General features: G+C 41.0%; 1 protein-coding gene across 2 annotated transcripts in view; it reads left to right on the forward strand.

The window, feature by feature from the left end:
- The window catches only part of INO80 (INO80 complex ATPase subunit), a 133,092-nt gene that overhangs the window by 11,596 nt on the left and 103,388 nt on the right, over positions 1-18,108 (forward strand). The window lies entirely within an intron of this gene.

An 18,108-nucleotide genomic window follows, 5' to 3' on the forward strand; every position in this document is an offset into this window, starting at 1 on the left:
ACTTGAACTGTCTTGGGCAAACCAACTAGGAAGTAGGGTCACCCTAGTCTTTTTGTTGTTTTATCATAGCAGAGTCTGTGGTAAAGAATTGGGTGGTGAAGAATTGGGGCTTTTGAGTCACTGATAATACATCCGAGTTCTAATTCTAGCTTGGGCAAGTTAATTAACCTAGCTAAAATGAGAACACGGTTTAAATTACTGTGAGGATTAAACGATCTAGTAGTAGTATTATTTTTTGCGGTACGCGGGCCTCTCACTGTTGTGGCCTCTCCCGTTGCAGAGCACAGGCTCTGGATGTGCAGACTCAGTGGCCATGGATCGTGGGCCCAGCCGCTCTGCGGCATGTGGGATCTTCCCGGACCGGGGCATGAACCTGTGTCCCCCTGCATCGGCAGGCGGACTCTCAACCACTGCGCCACCAGGGGAGACCCCAATCTAGTAGTATTAAAGCACCTAGGACAGAAAACTCACACTAGTGTGCTCTTATTCAGTGTTAAGTCCCTTGTCCTCTCCTCTCATCATGCCATAACGAGACTTTTTACTTTCAGCTGAGACTGGCTTTGAAAGCTTTTTTTATGGTTAAGATTATGTGAAACATTTCAGTGAATGCAGAACTGTTTTTTGGCTGAGCCATTGAGCTTATTTTTTGTTAAAGTTGTATAATTATGGTGGGCAGGAAATAATAGATCCTAGTTACTCTTACTCTTTCTCAAAACATTCATGAAAAACTTTTTCCCCGATTATTTTTTGTAGAATTGCTAAAAGATATTTTAATAGTTTATAAAATATAAACTATCTTATATAATATTTAATAGCAATAGAAAGAAGTCACTGGTAACCTTTATTTCAGCTAAATGGAATGATACAAGTAAGTTTTTTTGGTTAGAAAAAAATGATTTAAATGAGAATTTTATTAAGTTTCTTGTCAATATTTATACCGTACAGAATTATGTATTTTCTTTTGGAATTTGAATTATTTTTCCCCCGTATTTTTCATATTTTCTTAGTTTAATCCATTTTAATTACTTTTGATTTTAAAATTTTATTTATTTATTTATTTTTGGCTGCGTTGGGTCTTCGTTGCTCTGCGCAGCTTTCTCTAGTGTGGCGAGCAGGGGCTACTCTTCACTGCAGTGCACGAGCTTCTCATTGCAGTGGCTTCTCGTCACGGAGCATGGGCTCTAGGCACGCGGACTTCAGTAGTTGTGGCACGTGGCCTCAGTAGTTGTGGCACGTGGCCTCAGTAGTTGTGGCACGTGGCCTCAGTAGTTGTGGCACGCAGGCTCTAGAGCACAGGCCTGGTAGTTGTGGTGCATGAGCTTTGTTGCTCTGCGGCATGTGGGATCTTCCCAGACCAGGGATCGAACCCGTGTCCCCTGCATTGGCAGGTGGATTCTTAACTACTGTGCCACCAGGGAAACCCTAATTACTTGTGGTTTTTAAAAAAGGAAACTAAAGCAGTTTTTGTTGTACTTTGTGCATTAATACGAAGATCTACATTGTGAACCAAAGGGAAGTATTGTGGTAGTAAAACTTCCAACTAATTCTGGTATTGCATGTGATTCCTTACTTAGTAAACAACAGATAATAAGGTAATGCAGAAAGACCTAGGGTAAAGAACAATCACAACGGTAATAGATACAACTAAGAAAACTAAGAGAAATGGGGATTATTTAGTATGTCCATTTAAGTATACAATAAATTGTTGCTGCCTGTAAAATACTGGAGAGTTAGGGAAGATTTGCTAATTTTAACAGCAAGGGATGCTGGTTTAAGCACAGCATGTGTTATGGGAGCTTTTAGTGTCTACTTACTTTTAGTACATAGTAGCTTTTAGTATCCTGGTACTGGAGAAATACAAAAACTACTTTTAAGTGCCATGGCTAGAAATTGAATCCTAATCTAAGCTGCAAAAGGGCAAGTGTAATCAGGATCTGTTGGAGTAATTCTGGGTGGCCTTGGAACCCATCAGACTTCATGAGAATCCTGGTAAGGTTACAACGTTTGTGTTAAAGGGAATTTGCACCTTTATTTGGCATGGATATGGCAGAGAGGGCCACTACCCCTGATTACATATAATTTGCTGTAATACTCTCTCTACAGACTGATTTTTTTAATACCCTTGCAAACTGATAAAACAAGCAAAGAATGATTAACAATTTTTTTAATGTAGAAGTTTTTAATTTTGATGAAGTCAGTTTATCAATATTTTCTTTTATGGTTAGAGCTTCCTGCATCCTAATTTTTACCTACATCAAGGTCACAAAGATATGTTCTTACGTTTTCTTTTAGAAGCTTTATCATTTTAACTTTTTATTTAAGTCTGATTCATCTCTCACTTCACTTTTGTGTATGGTATGAGGTGTAGGGGTTTGAGGTTCAATCTCTCCCCCTCCCCCTCCTGCATATAGATGTCCAGTGTTCCAGCACCATTTGTCAGAAAAACTTTCCTTTCTCTGTTGAATTGTTTTAGTGCCTTTGTCAAGAACAGTGTCACTGTGTAAGTGTGGGTCTCTTTCTGGACTCTATTCTGTACCATTGATTTGTCTATCCTTACACTAACGCGGTACCATCTTGATTACTGAAACTTTTAGTTAGTCTTGAAATCAGTGTAAACTTCAACTTTGGTCATCTTTTCCAAACTAGTTTGGACTATTCTAGATCCTTTGTATTTCCATAAAAATTTTATTTTATTTTTGGCTGCGTTGGGTCTTCGTTGCTGTGCACAGGCTTTCTCTAGTTGCGGTGAGTGGGGGCTACTCTTCGTTGCGGTGCGCGGGCTTCTCATTGCGGTGGTTTCTCTTGTTGCGGAGCATGGGCTTGGGCTCAGTAGTTGTGGCTTGCGGGCTCTAGAGCGCAGGCTCAGTAGTTGTGGTGCACAGGCTTAGTTGCTCCGCGGCATGTTGGATCTTCCCGGACCAGGGCTCGAACCCATGTCCCCTGCGTTGGCAGGTGGATTCTTAACCACTGCGCCACCAGGGAAGCCCTGTTTTATTTTACGTTTAAAAAATATTTATTTATTTATTTGGTTCCACTGGGTCTTAGTTGCAGCAGTCAGGCTCCTTAGTTGTGGCTCACGGGCTCCTTAGTTGTGGCATGAGACCTCTTAGTTGTGGCATGCATGTGGGATCTAGTTCCTGGTGACCAGGGATTGAACCTGGGCCCCCTGCATTGGGAGCATGGAGTCCCAACCACTGTGCCACCAGGGAAGTCCCCATATAAATTTTAGACAGAGCTTGTTCGTTTCTTCAAAAACCCTTCTGGGAGTTGATTGAAAACTCTATACGTGAATTAGGGGAGAATGTACATGAAGGATGTAATAGTAATACATATATCTGGCAAAAGAATTATGTCTATGATACATCAAGGACTTCTATAACTCAGTAATAAGAAGACTAAAATTTTCTCAAATGTGGTCAAAAAACTTTAACAGACATTTCACAAGGGAATTTATACAAATGGCCATTAAGCGTGTGAAATGGTGCTAAACTTCATCAGTCATCAAGGATGTACAAATGAAAGCCACAGTGAGATATTATAATACCAAGTGTTGACAAAGATGGGAAGCAACTAGAATTCTTGCTCGTTGGTGGGAGTGTAAAATAGGAGAACCACTTTGGAAAATTGCTTGGTTTCTTATAAGGGTAAACATATACCTACCTATGACCTAGCAGTTCCATTGCTAGGAATTTACCCAAAGAGAAACGAAAACCCAAATATCCATCAACAGGAGAATAGATAAACAAATTGTGGTTATATTCATTCTTGTAATGGAATCTGATTCAGCAACAAAAAGGAGTGAACTATAAGTAGAAACATGGATGAATCTCAAAAGCATACTAAAAGAAAAAGAATCCAGACACAAAAGTATACATGCAGTATGATTCCCTTTATATAATAAATTTCTAGTCTTATAGCGGTTACAGGTGAGGGTTCAGGAGTCAGATTGTCTAGATTCAAATCCACATTCCGTATTAAGTGGTATGACCTTGAGCAAGTTACTTAACATGTGTAAACCTTTGGTTCCTTATCTGTAAGTGGGATAATAATAGTAACAGTCCTTTTAAACAGAAAATTGTTGGGTGGGTTCTATATGTTGGAGGTATTATGCTACTGTTAGAATTTTGTAAGAACCCTCTATATGAGATTTAAATTTGTAAAGTGTTGCAAATATTTTTCACAATTTATCATTTACTTTTTTTTTTTTTTTTTTTTTTTTCGGTACGCGGACCTCTCACTGTTGTGGCCTCTTCCGTTGCGGAGCACAGGCTCCAGACGCGCACTGGGGCATGTGGGATCTTCCCAGACCGGGGCACGAACCAGTGTCCCCTGCGTCGGCAGGCGGACTCTCAACCACTGCGCCACCATGGAAGCCCTATCATTTACTTCTTAATTTTTAAAAATTTTTGGCTGTGTTGGGTCTTCGTTTCTGTGCAAGGGCTTTCTCTAGTTGCGGTGAGCGGGGGCCGCTCTTCATCACGGTGCGTGGGCCTCTCACTATCGCGGCATCTCTTGTTGCGGAGCACAGTCTCCAGACGCGCACCGGGGCATGTGGGATCTTCCCAGACCGGGGCACGAACCCGTGTCCCCTGCGTCGGCAGGCGGACTCTCAACCACTGCGCCACCAGGGAAGCCCTATCATTTACTTTTTAATTTTTTTTATTCTTTTTAATTTTTGGCTGTGTTGGGTCTTCGTTTCTGTGCAAGGGCTTTCTCTAGTTGCGGTGAGCGGGGGCTGCTCTTCATCACGGTGCGTGGGCCTCTCACTATCGCGGCATCTCTTGTTGCAGAGCACAGGCTCCAGACACGCAGGCTCAGTAGTTGTGGCTCACGGGCCTAGTTGCTGCGCGGCATGTGGGATCTTCCCAGACCAGAACTCGAACCCGTGACCCCTGCCTTGGCAGGCGGATTCTCGACCACTGCACCACCAGGGAAGCCCCATCATTTACTTTTTAACTGTATTTTTTTTTCTGTGCAGAAATGACACAGTTTAACATGTTTATTGAGATATAATTCCCAGTTGATAAAATTCACCATTTAAAATGTATATGGTTTTAGTATATTTTTTGGTTTTAACATGTTCACAGAGTTGCAACAATTAATTTCAGTGTCAGTTTAGAACATTTTCATCAGCCCCCAAAGAAACTCCTGCTTATTAGCAGTCACACCCCGTTCCCCACTTACCCCTGTCCCAACCCTCTGTCCCACACAACCACTGATCATTTTTTTGTTTCTATAGAGCTGCCTTTCTGGATAGCTCATAAATGTAACCATACAGTATGAGGCCTTTGTTTACTGGCTTGTTTATTTAGCATAATATTTTCAAGGTTCATCTATGTTATAGCATCTGTTAGTATTCCATCTCTTTCTATTGACAAATAATATTCCACTGTATGGATATACCACATGTTACTTATCCATTCATCAGTTCGTGGACATTTGTGTTGTTTCTACCTTTTGGCTATTGTGAATATTACTATGAAGATTCATGTCTAAGTTTTTTTGTGGACCTATGTTTTCATTTCTCTTGGGTATACCTAGAAGTGGATTTGCTCGGTCAAAGGTTAACATATGTTTAACCTTTTGAGAAACTGTCAGACTTTTCCCACATGGCCGCACCATTTTACATTCCCACTAGCAATGTATGAGTGTTCCAATTTCTCTACATCCTTGTCAACCCTTGTTACTATCTATCTTTTCTATTATAATCATTCTAGTGGGTTTTATTGTGTTTTTTTAATATAAATTTATTTATTTAATTATGGCTGTGTTGGGTCTTCGTTGCTGTGCGCGGGCTTTCTGTATTTGCGGTGAGCAGGGGCTAGTCTTCGTTGTGGTGCGCAGGCTTCTCATTGTCGTGGCTTCTCGTTGCAGAGCATGGGCTCTAGGCACGCAGGCTTCAGTAATTGTGGCACATGGGCTCAGTAGTTGTGGCTTGCAGGCTCTAGAGCGCAGGCTCAGCAGTTGTGGCACACGAGCTTAATTGCTCTGTGGCATGTGGGATCTTCCTGGACCAGGGCTTGAACCCGTGTCCCCTGCATTGGCACGTGGATTCTTAACCGTTGCGCCACCAGGGAAGCCCTTTATTGTGGTTTTGATTTGTATTTCCCTGATGGCTAATGATGTTAAATCATCTTTTTATGTGCTTATTAGCCATTGAAATAGCCCCTTGGGAGAAATATCTATTCACATCCTTTGCCCATTCTTAATTAATTAATTTCTTAAAAAAATTTTTTTGGCTGTGCCATACAGCACATGGGATCTTAGTTTCCTGACCAGGGATTGAACCCGCGTCCCCTGCGGTAGAAGTGCAGAGTCTTAACCACTGGACCACTAGGGAAGTCCCCTTTGCCCATTTTTAAATTGGGTTACTTGTCTTTTTGTTACTGTGTTTTAAGAGCTTTTAAAAATATATTCTGGGAGACGCAAGAGGGAAGAGATATGGGAACATATGTATATGTATAACTGATTCACTTTGTTATAAAGCAGAAACTAACACACCATTGTAAAGCAATTATACCCCAATAAAGATGTTAAAATATATATATATATATTCTGGGTATCAGTCCCTTATCAGATATGTGATTTGCAAATATTTCCTCCTATTTGTGAGTTTTCAATTTCTTGATAGTATCATTCACAGCACTAAAGATATTAAGTCCAGTTTATCTGTTTTGCCGTTTGTTGATTTTGCTATTGGTATGTATCTAAGAAGCCGTTACCTCATCCAAGGTCATGAAGATTTGCCCTTATGTTTTCTTCTAAGAGTTTTATAGTTTTTGCTCTTAAATTTAGATCTGTGTTCTCTTTTGAGTTAATTTTTGTGTGTAGTGTAAGGAAGAGTTCCAACTTCATTCTTTTGCACGTTACTGTACAGTTGTCATGGCACCATTTGTTGAAAGGGCTGTTCTTTCCCCATTGGATTATCTTGACACCCTTGTGGGACATCAGTTGACTATAAATGTAAGGGTTTATTTCTGGACTCTCAATTGTTCCACTGATTTATATTTCTAGCCTTACATCAGCACCACACATCTTAATACCTACTACAGCTGTGTAGTAAATTTTTTGTTTTTTTTTTTTTTTTTTGTGGTACGCGGGCCTTTCACCGCTGTGGCCTCTCCCATTGCAGAGCACAGGCTCCGGATGCACAGGCTCAGCGGCCATGGCTCACGGGCCCAGCCGCTCCGCGGCATGTGGGATCTTCCCAGACCGGGGCACGAACCCGTGTCCCCTGCATCGGCAGGCGGACTCTCAACCACTGCGCCACCAGGGAAGCCCAATTTTTTGTTTTTTAAGTGAGTTCTGTCTCCACCTGTGTTTTTCTCTCTTTTTATAAAAAAATTTATTTATTTTTGGCTACGTTTGGTCTTCGTTGTTGCGCGCGGGCTTTCTCTAGTTGCGGTGAGTGGGGGCTGGCTAGTCTTCATTGCGGTGCATGGGCTTCTTATTGCGGCGGTTTCTCTTGTTGCGGAGCTCGGGCTCTAGGCGCTTGGGCTTCAGTAGTTGTGGCATGCGGGCTCTAGAGCGCAGGCTCAGTAGTTGTGGTGCATGGGCTTAGCTGCTCCACGGCATGTGGGATCTTACTGGACCAGGTCTCGAACCTGTGTCCCCTGCATTGGCAGACAGATTCTTAACCACTGTGCCACCAGGGAAGCCCCGTGTAGTAAGTTTTGAAATCAGAAGTATGAATCCTCCAACTTTGTCATTTTCAAGATTGTTTTGGCTGTCCTAGGTCCCTTGCATTTACATATGAATGTTATTTTATTTTTATTTATTCTTTTGTCAATGCCATGGCTTGCAGGATCTTAGCTCCCTGACCAGGGATAGAAACCAGGTCACAGCAGTGAAAGTGCTGAGTCTTAACCATTGGATCACCAGGCAATTCCCTGAATTTTATAAAAATTTATTTATTTATTTTTGGCTGCATTGGGTCCTTGTTGCTGCGTGTGGGCCTCCTTTAGTTGCAGCGAGCGGGGGCCACTCCTCGCTTTGGTGCGCGGGCTTCTCATTGTGCTGGCTTCTCCTGTTGCGGAGCACGGGCTCCAGTCGCGCAGGCTTCAGTAGTTGTGGTTCTTAGGCTCAGTAGTTGTGCCTTGTGGGCTCCAGAGCGCAAGCTCAGCAGTCGTGGCGCACAGGCTTAGCTACTCCACAGCATGTGGGGTCTTCCCAGACCAGGGCTCGAACCTGTGTCCCCTGCACTGGCAGGCGGATTCCCAACCACTGCCAACCACTCCCTGAATTTTAGAATCAGCTTGTCTATTTCTGCAAAAAAGGCAGCTTGGATTTTGTTTCGTTTTGTTTTGTTTTTTGCGGTACGCAGGCCTCTCACTGTTGTGGCCTCTCCCGTTGCGGAGCACAGGCTCCGCGCGCGCAGGCTCAGCAGCCATGGCTCACGGGCCCAGCCGCTCCGCGGCATGGGGATCTTCCCGGACCCGGGCACGAAGCTGTGTCCCCTGCATCAGCAGGCGGACTCTCAACCACTGTGCCACCAGGGAAGCCCACAGCTTGGATTTTGATATTTTGGTAAGAATTACATTTGATCTGTATATTTTTGACATGTTAAAAATGTTAAATCATTTGATCCATGACCCATGGGATGTCTTCATTTATTTAGTTCTTTAATTTCTTTCAACAATGTCTTGTAGTTCTTTGGGTAAGTATTTTGTTCTTTTTGATGATATTGTAAATGGAATTATTTTCTTAATTTCATTTTCAGATTGTTCATTACTAGTATATAGAAATATAATTGATTTTTGTATATTGATATTATATCCTACAAGATTACTAAGCTTATTTATTAGTTCTAATCATTTTTTTTAGTGCATTCCTTAGGATTATCTATCTGTGTACAAGATCATGTCATCTATTACTTCTTTCTTTCCAAGCTGGGTGCCTGCACTCCCTCCCTCCCTCCCTTCCTTCCTTTTCTTAATTGCCCTGGCTAGAATTTTCAGTCAGTTTTGAATAGAGGTTGTGAAAGCAGACAACCATGTCTTGTTTCTGATCTTAAGGAGGATAGCATTCTGTTTTTCACTATTAGGTCTGATGTTAGCCATGAGTTTTTCATAAATGTCCTTTATCAGGTTGAGGGAGTTCTCTTCTTTTTTTTTTTTTATTTTTATTTTTTGGCTGCACCTTGTGGCATGTGGGATCTTAGTTCCCCAACCAGGGATCAGACCTGTGCCCCCTGCAGTGGAAGGGCGGAGTCTTAACCACTAGACCACCAGGGAAGTCCTGAGGGAGTTCCCTTCTGTTCCTAGTTTGTTGAGTGTTTTTATTTTGGAATGGTGTTGGATTTTGTCAAATTATTTTTCTGTTTCTGTTGAGATGATCAAGTGGGTTTTATGCTTTAATGCAGTATAGCACATTGACTGATTTGCAGATATTACACCAACCTTGCATTCCTAGGATAAATTCTACCTTAGTAATGGTGTATTATTCCTTTTATATGCTGCTGCTTTCAGCATATAATACAGTTGACCCTTGAACAATGTGGGTTTGAATTGCATGGGTCTACTTATATGTGGATTGTTTTTCAATAACTGCTTACTGCACCATCTATGGTTGGTTGAATCCATGAATGCAGAACTGTGGATATGGAACCTTAGTTATGGAACTGCACATATGGAGGGCTGACTGTAAAGTTATATGTGGATTTTCAACTGCAAGGAGGGTCAGTGCCCCAAACCCCCATGTTGTTCCAGGGTCACCTGTATTTTGTTGAGAATTTTTGTGTCTATATTAAAAGGGATATTAGTCTGTATAGTCATACCTCGGTATCCATGGGGAATTGGTTCCAGGACCCCCTGCAGATACCAAAGTTTGTGTAAGCTCAAGTCCTTTATATAAAATGGTAGAGTCAGCTCTTCGTGTCTGTGGGCTCTGCATCTGTGGATATGGAGGGCTGACTATAGTATTCTTTTGATGTCTTTGCCTGGTTTTGAAATCAAGGTAATGCTGGTGTCATAGAATTTTTTTTTCTGTTATTTGCAAGAGTTTGTGAAGGATTGGTATTAATTCTACTTTAAATGTTCAGTAAAATTCACTGGTAGAGCCATTAGGCATGGGCTTTTCTTTGTGGGGAGTTGGAAGCATTAAATTTTAGATGATTGTATGCATCACACTTCTCATTTTCTGTTCATTTGATCATACAGAAGGATCCATATCCTAACCTGCTGTTTCCTCATTCAGAGTTGTAGGTGTTTGTAAATAATGCAGATTCCTCACTTAACATTAAACGTAGTCTGACACTCATGAGTAATACTTTTTTTTTACCAGTACGTTGGCCTCTCACTGTTGTGGCCTCTCCCGTTGCGGAGCACAGGCTCCGGACGCGCAGGCCCAGCGGCCATGGCTCACGGGCCCAGCCGCTCTGCAGCATGTGGGATCTTCCCGGACCGGGACACGAACCCGTGTCCCCTGCACCGGCAGGTGGACTCTCAACCACTGCGCCACCAGGGAAGCCCCATGAGTAATACTTTTTTCCTGAACTCCCATGGCACTTTACCTGTATGTCTCTTAAGTGACTTCCCATGTGTGCTTCTTATTGTGGTTATTTATGTTTGAGTCTTAAATTCCCTATTAGACTAAATTCTCTGAAGGAAATATGTTTTTCTATACTACACTTAGAGTTGAGCAATTGAATAGCTGAATGAGTGAAATGTTGCTTTAATATTCATGTGAAAATAGCATTTCCATTCTTTTTTTGGTCTTATTTCTGTCTTTTAAAATATTATGGAGTTTATTTATTTGGCCTGATCCTGCTATTTGTGCCATAGCTCTGCAAATTATCAGTGTAGCCTGTAGCTCTGATTCAGTAAATCACATTCAGTCGTAATAGGTTTGGGTTACAGATTGCCTGAGTTATGGGGGAGTGCAGGTGGGAATGCCAGTTACTTTGTTACCTTAATACTTGGCCTTTAATGTGAGCTACAGCCTATAACCTGCTACAGACTGTCTTTAGTCCTCTAAATGCTTTAAAGCTATAGTTTTTCCCATAAGAGCTGTACCTTTACTCAGCCTTTTCTGTGCTAGTATTGATAAATTTAGGAGTTACTTCTTTTTTAAAAAAATTTATTTATTTTTATTTAGTTTATTTTATGTTTGGCTGCACTGGGTCTTCGTTGCTGTGCGCCGGCTTTCTCTAGTTGCGGAGAGCAGGGGCTACTCTTCCTTGCGGTGCGCGGGCTTCTTATTGCGGTTGCTTCTCCTGTTGAGGAGCACGTACTCTAGAGTGCAGGCTCAGTAGTTGTGGCATGTGGGCTCAGTAGTTGTGGCTCGCGGGCTCTAGAGCGCAGGCTCAGTAGTTGTGGCGCCCGGGTTTAGTTGCTCCGCGGCATGTGGGATCTTCCTGGACCAGGGCTCGAACCCATGTCCCCTGCATTGGCAGGTGGGTTCTTAACCACTGCACCACCAGGGAAGCCAGGAATTACTTCTTAAAGGCAGTTATGATTGAACTCTCTTTAGATATCTGACTAATTCAGTGATTCTCAATCTGGTCTTCTCTGAGATATTTCAATGAGTATTTTGCTGTAGAATGGTCAAATAAATTGGGAATTTCTCTTGGAGACAGACTAAGAGCACATTAGCATATTGAAGACTAAAGAATCTTAAGCCTGACTTCAATGCATTAATATTTTTAATATTCATGGTCATTTGTTAATATCTTGAGGTCGTACTCAGAGAAGCAAACTTTGGGAAATGCTTCTCTAAATGATTGGTATGAAACCAATTTGGGGTAGCATTTATAAAGAGAAATCAGAAGTGAAAATAGAGTTAAGTATGGAAAGTCTAAATGTGTAGGTCTTAAGACAGATACTTAATGGTCATAATTGTGACTGAGTATTTTATTAGGTGGTCATGATATATCACGTTCTTAACCATTGCTGTTAGGAAAAAAAGATTAAAAAAAATTAAAATCCAAGCTAAAAACAGTTTCTTAGACTAGGCTACCGTTTGAACGGTGCCTCTTAGCTCATCTCTATTCAGAGATAGGGTGGCTTTTCCTCCAAGTAGGTATCTTTGTTAGGCTTTTCATTTGGAGGAAGATGGAAATTCTGTCCTCAGCTAAGAACTGGCAGTTGACGCAGGTGTCCTTCAGGTTCTTGTCTAGAAGTAACACCTTGATCTCTCACCTCCCTATATTTATCTAGGCTTGCCTGAGAGACAAATTTTAAGGAGGATTCCCTGAAAGATACTCAGTTCATGCATTCTCCTATTCTTGTTCAACAAGGATGGATAATGAATGTTTGAACACATTCTGCTTAAGTTACCCGACTTTTGTTATCTTTTGATTTGTCTTATTTTAAACTTTTGTCCCCAAATCGTGTCCAGGATATGAGTAGAGACCTATGGTCATTGACTACAGATTGTCTTTATACAGAAAGTGACATTAGAACTAGAGTTTTGTAGCCTTGACATTTAAGACTGTGCTTTGAAAAGCAAATTAATATGGTCATTTGTAAATATCAGAACCAAATAGATTCATGAGATAGGGACTCTTTGCCCAAATAGTTTAGTAAGTTTGTTTAGTAAGGGAGCTAAGGTGTGCATGTATACAGTTAATAGACTGTAAAATCATATAAGTGCCATGCTTTCCATAAATAACCATACAGATGTTCAAAGAAGAGAATAGTCTTAGCTAAGAATAATCTAAAAGTGTTTCCTGGAACAGTGTATTTCACTCATTTTGTCTTTGAAGGATTTCATTTCAGCTTGGTGAGACTTTTCTTTCAGAGATGTTATTCATAGGATAAGGGCAAGACAGCATCCATAAAGGCATAGCAGTAATTAGAGAGTGCAAAGCAGTTCAGTCCAGGACCATATATGGATACAGGTAGGTAAGTTTGAGTATGATTTGAAGGCAGACACTTTACCATGGATATCAAGCTTAGTCAGGGGACCTAAAGGGGGATCATAGTCCAGTTGCAGGATAATCAGGATTAAAGAGCCAGAGTTCAGGGTATGGACCAGGCCAATCAATGGTGAATTGCTCTAACATCATGTATTAATCCTTTGAAATGGCAGTAAGAGCATGTGGTTGGAGGAGTTTTAAAGAGCTCTTCACGTGAATATTGGGATGGATCTGAGAGGAAGTTAAGAGACATTTTCAGGGTATTCTTAATTTGTGTCGAGTATAGGGAAGTAGTAAAATTGGAAAAGTAGCTTGAAGCCAGATGATAAAGGTCTTTGAGTCTCTGGTTGAGGAATTTAGACTTCATTGGATTTTGGAAAGCTATTGCAGGATAACAACATAATCAGAGTGATGTTTTGGAAATACTGATCTGGAAGTAGCTGCAAAGATGGATCAGAGGGAGAAGTACCTGGAGGTGGGAAGCCAGATTAGGCAGCAGTAGTCTGGGTGTGTGAGTACATGTGAATGTACTGAATGCCACTGAATTTTCTACTTACAAATGATTAAAGTGGTAAATTTTATGTATATTTTACAACAGTAAAAATCTAATCAGACACTTTAAAAATATTCCTTGACTCTCCAGATATCATCATAAGACTTCTTCTTGTGGAGATATGTCATGAACTTCATGCACCTCCTCCTTTAGCCTTGTGGAAATAAGAAAGTGCTATTTCATGGTTGCTATTTCAACTATCAATGCTGATATGCTACAGAGGTGATTCTGGGAGAATCAGACTATAGGATTGATGTGGACTTGGTGTCACGGGGGGCACATTGAGCATTGTAAGACCATACAAGTAACTCTGACCTTTCCTGGACAAATTGGTTTTGACTTCATGTTATTATGCAGCCCAGATACTGAGGAGTTATTTTAAAAAGTAGTTCCTTTTGGGCTTCCCTGGTGGCGCAGTGGTTGAGAGTCCGCCTGCCGATGCAGGGGACACGGGTTCGTGCCCCGGTCCGGGAAGATCCCACGTGCCGCGGAGCGGCTGGGCCCGTGAGCCGTGGCCGCTGAGCCTGCGCGTCCGGAGCCTGTGCTCCGCAGCAGGAGAGGCCACAACAGTGAGAGGCCCGCGTACCGCAAAAAAAAAAAAAAAAAGTAGTTCCTTTTGAATCACCCAGTATTTCTTTGTAGTCATACCTTCATACCGCCTTAATTAGGACCATTTTTATTATCAGCTAAATTAAGTAGAGCATAATATCAATTTTTAAAATAAATTTATTTTATTATTGTTTTTATTTTTGGCTGCACTGGGTCTTTGTTTTTGGCACGCGGGCTTCCTCTAGTTGCGGCAAGTGGGGGCTGCTCTTCGTTGCAGTGCGTGAGTTTCTCATTGCGGTGGCTTCTCCTGTTGCGGAGCACGGGCTCTAGGCGCGCGGCCTTCAGTAGTTGTGGCACGCAGGATCAGTAGTTGCGGCTCGCGGGCTCTAGAGCACAGGGTCAGTAGAGGCACACGGGCTTAGTTGCTCCACGGCATGTGGGATCTTCCCGCACCAGGGCTCAAACCTGTGTTCCCTGAATTGGCAGGTGGATTCTTAACCACTACGCCGCCAGGGAAGCCCGAGCATAATATCAGTTATTTTGTAATAAAATCTTAGGAGGGTGCCAAGCAACAATTTTTTTTCATTTTTTCATTCAACTATAGCTGATTTACAATATTGTGTTAGTTTCAGGTGTACAGCATAGTGGTTCAGTTTCACACACACACACACACACACACACACACACACACAATAAATCCTGGTTGTTTATCTATTTTAATTTAGTGGTGTGCATCTGTTAATCCCATACTCCAAACTTATCCACCTCCCCCCTTTCCCCTTTGGTAACCATAAATTTGTTTTCTATGTCCCTTGCCCCTTTGGTAACCATAAGTTTGTTTTCTATGTCTGTGAGTCTGTTTCTGTTTTGTAAATAAGTTCATTTGTATTATTTTTTAGATTCCATGTGTAAGTGATGGCATATAATATTTGTCTTTCTCTATTTGACTTCACTAGTATGATAATCTCTAGGTCCATCCATGTTGCTGCAAATAGCAATATTTTACTCTTTGTGGCTGAATAATATTCCATTGTTTATGTATACTACATCTTCTTTTTTTTTTTTTTTTTTTTTTTTTTGCGGTACGCAGGCCTCGCACTGCTGTGACCTCTCCCGTTGCGGATCACAGGCTCCAGATGCGCAGGCTCAGCGGCCATGGCTCACGGGCCCAGCCGCTCCACGGCACGTGGGATCTTCCCGGACCGGGGCACGAACCCGCGTCCCCTGCATCGGCAGGTGGACTCTCAACCACTGCGCCACCAGTGAAGCCCCGAATCTTCTTTATCCATTGATCTGTTGCTTCCATGTCTTGGCTATTATAAATAGTGCTACTATGAACATTGGGGTGCATGTATCTTTTCGAATTAGAATTTTTGTCTTTTCTGGATATATGCCAAGTGTGGGATTGCTGGATCATATGGTAACTTTTAGTTTTTTAAGGAACCTCCATCCAACAGTGTAGGAGGGTTCCCTTTTCTCCACACCCTCTCCAGCATTTATTATTTGTAGACTTTTTGATGATGGCCATTCTGATGGGTATGAGGTGATACCTCATTGTAGTTTTGATTTGCATTTCTCTGATAATTATTAGCATTGTTGAGCATCTTTTCATGTTCCTGTTGGCCATCTGTATGCCTCTTTTGGAGAAATGTCTATTTAGGTCTTCCAAGTAGCAATTTTATATGCTTTAATTTGTATGTATGTGTATCAAGATGAATTATATGTATTCTCTAAGGTAGTTTTGCTTTATTTTTAAAACCAAGTTTCTTTGAAATCTTCTGGAATGGGTACCTGTTAGGTCTCATTTTGAAAAGTAGAATTTATTGAAGTCCTTTATAAAAGACTTTTATTAAAAAAGTCTTTTATAAAGACTTTTATAAAAAGTACTTAAAGTTTTTTTTCTTTTAGTTAGTTTTGGCTGTGTTGGGTCTTAAAGGCTGCGTGCGGGCTTTATTTTTAGTTGAGGCAAGCAGGGGCTACTCTTCCTTGCATTGTGTGGGCTTCTCATTGCAGTGGCCTCTCTTGTTGTGGAGCATGAGCTCTAGGTGCGCGGGCTTCAGTAGCTGTGGCTCACGGGCTCTAGAGTGCATGCAGGCTCAGTAGTTGTGGCGCATGGAGCTGCATGTGGGTTCTTCCCGGACCAGGGCTCGAACCCATATCCCCTGCATTGGCAGGCGGATTCTCAACCACTGCACCACCAGGGAAGCCCTAAAGTATTTTTTAACCTCTTTTTTCTTTAACTGTTCCCAAGATTGATATATTGTATACCATGAAATTCACCTCATTTAAATGTACAATTCAGTGATTTTTAGCAAAATTACAAAATTGTGCAAACATCACCACAATGTGGATTTACATTTCTACCTCCCCTAAAAAAGATCTCTAGTATCCATTGGTAGTCACTCCCCCTTTGTACCCCCAGTGAACCACTGATCTACCTTTTGTCTCTATAGATTTCCTTTTCTGGGTATTTCATATAAATGGAATTCTACAGTATGTGGTCTTTTGTGTCTGACTTCTTTTACTTAACATAAAATTTTGAGGTTCATTCATGTTATTGCATGTATCAATTGTTTATTCCTTTTTATTGCTGAATAGTATTCCATTGTCCAGACATGCCATATTTTATTTATCCATTCACCATTTGATGGACATTTAGATTATTTCACTTTTTGACTATTATGAATAATACTGCTGTGAACATTCACATAAAAGGCCTTGAGTGGTGGACATGTGTTTTTATTTCTCTTGAATAGATAACTGGGAGAGGAAGTGCTAGGTCATATGGTAACTATATTCAAATTTTCAAGCAACTACCAAACTTGTCTATAGTGGCTATAATATTTTACATTTTCACCAGCAATGTATGAGGGTTTCAGTTCCACATCTTCCCCCAACAATTGTTTTTGTCTTTTTACTGTAGCTGTTCTAGTGGGTATAAAGTGGTATCCCTCTGTAATTTTAATTTGCAATTTTTGATGTTGAGCATCTCCATGTGCCTGTTAAGCCATTTGTATATCTTCTTTGGTAAAATGTCTGTTCACAGTCTTTTGCCCATTTTTTAGTTATCTTCTTACTTGAGTTGTAAGAGTTCTTTATAAATACATATCTAAAGTCATGAGGATTTTTTTTTTTCTTGTAGAAGTTTTATATTTTGGGGTTTTACACCTGGGTCTCTGATCCATTTTGAGTTAATTTTTGTGCATGGTATGAGGTAATGGTTTAAATTCAACTTTTTTAAAGTGAGAAAAGGACCTATTTCATTGGTCACTGTGCAGATTTTTTTAAAAATTAATTTTTGGCTGTGTTGGGTCTTTGTTTCTGTGCGAGGGCTTTCTCTAGTTGCGGCAATCGGGGGCCGCTCTTCATCGCGTTGTGCAGGCCTCTCACTATCGTGGCCTCTCTTGTTGCGGAGCACAGGCTCCAGATGTGCAGGCTCAGTAGTTGTGGCTCACGGGCCTAGTTGCTTCGCGGCATGTGGGATCTTCCCAGACCAGGGATTGAACCTATGTCTCCTGCGTTGGCAGGAGGATTCTTAACCACTGTGCCAGCAGGGAAGCCCCTAAATTCAACTTTTATATGTGTTATATATTCAGTTGTCCAGCACAGTTTGTTGAAGACTGTCCTTTCCCCCATTGAAATTGCCTTGGCACCTTCATTGAAAATTAATTGACCATAAATGTAAGGGTTTATTTCTGGATATTTCAGGTCTATTTCATTGGTCTGTGTGGTTATCCTTATGCCAGTACCACACTGTCCTGGTGACTGTAGCTTTATGATATATTTAAAATCAGAAAGTATAAGTGAGTAAGCCCTGTACTTTTTCAAAATTATTTTGACTATTCTAATTCCTTTGTGTGTCCATATAAATTTAATAATCAGCTTGTCAATTTTTGGGAAAAAAAAAAGCCTACTAGGAGTTTAATAGGGATTATGTTGAATCTGTGGCTGAATTGGGAGAGAATTTTTAACATTCTCTTAAGGAGAAAGATTGTATTAGGAAATTTTAAAAATCTGTAATAAAAAGAGAAGATAACTCGAGATAAAGATGTTCTGGTTTCCTTTAAAGATTATATCTTAATTTATTAGATTATGAACTTTTACAAGTAATTTACTATTTATTGAGTAGTCACTGTATGTCAGATGGTGG

The sequence above is a fragment of the Phocoena sinus genome, chromosome 2, assembly GCF_008692025.1.
Source record: "Phocoena sinus isolate mPhoSin1 chromosome 2, mPhoSin1.pri, whole genome shotgun sequence".
NCBI classification, from domain to species: Eukaryota; Metazoa; Chordata; class Mammalia; order Artiodactyla; family Phocoenidae; genus Phocoena; species Phocoena sinus.